Source organism: Trichechus manatus, unplaced genomic scaffold, assembly GCF_000243295.1.
Source record: "Trichechus manatus latirostris isolate Lorelei unplaced genomic scaffold, TriManLat1.0 scaffold00038, whole genome shotgun sequence".
Classification (NCBI taxonomy): Eukaryota; Metazoa; Chordata; class Mammalia; order Sirenia; family Trichechidae; genus Trichechus; species Trichechus manatus.
In genome coordinates, this window is record NW_004443974.1 from 8,339,295 (window position 1) to 8,341,815 (window position 2,521).

The window sequence follows — 2,521 nt, forward strand, 5'->3', positions numbered from 1 at the left end:
GCCGCCGCCGCCGCCGCCGCCGCCGCCCGCGGGGACGGCTGGGAAGTGTAGTCCGCTCGCGGGAGGCGGGGCCGCCTGCGGGCGGGGAAAGGGGAACCTCACGTCTCTCCCAGCTCAGTGTATGCTGCTTCCGGGGATTTTGGCCTCATCTCTGCAGGCCGCTAAGGACCCTCGTGCCACTGTTTACTCCCGCAGAAAATTCCACTCGCAACTCTCCTGGAGAGATCCAAATCCCTTCGAAATCCCAGAGCCCAGATGATCCTGCAGCCCATGGTCCCAGGCCTCCTCATGGAGTTACTCCCCTAAGGAGTCCTTCCACTCAGTAGCTCTTGTTTATAGAGAACTCTGTCTCACTCAGGCCTTGATGAAGACTCACGTTTTCCCTTTAAAATCCCATACCTCCTTGAGGGAGTCACAGGCCCCCTGCTCTTCTTTATCACATCATCTACTTCCCCATATGGTCCTTGATAGAGACACCTTCCTCTCTCTTCAGGCCTTTAAGGAGACCCCACACACCCATAGAAAAGCCACCTATTCGTTTCATAGGATCCATATGGTGGCTTAGCTCTGCCCTACACTTGAGAACCTATGCCTCCCTTTATCAGCCATTTTGGGTCTCCAATACAAAAACCTCATGTCACGGTAACAGTTCTTGGTAGAGAATAACTCATCGCAAGTGAAGGTATTTGAGAGCCAATGTCACTAACCTGCTACCTACCTCTGTTCCACCTTGGGGCTCACTTTTATGAACACCCCAATTTCATTCCCTCTGTGCCTGGAAGGATCACAAAGGAAGCAATAATGACAGCTGCCATTGCTACCACTTAATGAGGGGGTGAGCAAGTGCTCTCTCTGAACCAAGCACTGTATTTTCCATACATCATTCTTACCAATCCTCAACAGTAATCCTATGAGTTTATCCTCCACTTACCAAAGAGGAAACTGAGGCACGTGCCCAAGGTCACACAGCTAGCAAGATTAGCACACTGGTTGAATGATTCTAGACATATGTGACATAGTCACGCTTTAGCATGGCGCCTTTGACTACAAGTCAGAAGACACTATAAGCTTCTAGGTCACTTTTGAAATTAGGCTTTTTTCCCCCTTTTCCAAAATGTCATTCATCCCTTGTGCCATTTCAGCTCTTGCAAGTTCATGGAATGTCTTTCCCCCTACTTCCCACAGTCACTACAGTAACTTATCCTAAGTCCCCAGCTAGGCAGTGGGCAAAGAAGGCAAAAAGTTAAGTAGAAGGAAAGACTCCATCTTTTGGCGTCATCTTCTGGATAAAGATCATTTTTCTCTTGCGCCTACGGCCTGAGGTTGTTGAAGGCAAAGGGTGAACTTTTTTTTTTTTATTAGAAAAAAAAATGGAAATGTCCAAACTGCCTTTTTGAATTCAAAGTCTTCTGCACCCAGACACCAACACCGACTTATAAACACCCCCAGGAGCAAAGTTCTGCTAGACAGCCAAAGGCTCTGTGGTGTTTATTCACCTTGTTTCCTATGAACCCTCTCCAAGGCACAGTTGTTATCAAGATCTTCCCTGGAATGAGCAGTCAGTTCAAAAGCTCTGAGCAAGAGACTATAAATAAAACAAAGTTATTTGGTGAAGGGCAAATCTGGCTGCTTTACAAAGGAAGTTGTAGCCACCCTGGCCACAAAAATGTCTGGGTGCCTGATGTGTAGTGTGTGTGTGTGTGTGTGTGTGTGTGTGTGTGTGTGTGTGCGCGCGCTGGAAGGGGAGACAAGGAATTGGAGGTGGGGGATATGTTTGCCCAGGTGGCCTCTGAGACAACAAGGTGGTCTAGGGAGAGAGCTCTGGATTGGGAGCTAGGAGCTGGCTTCTAATGCTTGGCTGCACCCCTGACTAGCAGAGAGACTTTATTCAAATAGACAATTGCCTCCTTCTGTTTCCTCCTCTATAAAATGGGTATATAGGATGATGAGGAACTCACATCATAAGACACAGTGTCATGTAGGGGCTAAGACTGTGATCTTGGGCAACTTACTCAACCTCTCTGTGCCTCAGCTTCTTTGTGTAAATAGAAATGACGATAATAATGGCATCTATTTTACCGAGTTGATATGAGGATTAAATGAATTAGTGATACTTTTAGAGTACTTAAACAGTGACTAGCATATAATAAGCACTCCAAAACTGTTAATAACTTATATACAAAAAGGAGCCCTGGTGGCGCAGCAGTTAAGTGCTTGACTGCTAACTGAAATGACAGCCGTTTGAACCCACCAGCTGCTCCATGAGAGAAAGATGTGGCAGTCTGCTTCCATAAAGATTACAGCCTAGGAAACCCTATGGGACGGTTCTACTCTGTCCTATAGGGTTGCTATAAGTCGGAATCCACTCAATAGAATGAATTTTTGTTTTTGTTTTTAATATACAAAACACTTGGCACAGCCTGGCTTTTATTATTAATAATAATAATCATAAAAAATAGCTCTGTACTTGGATTCAAGAGGCCTGAGTTCCCAACCCAACTCTATTATTTATATTCTGTAT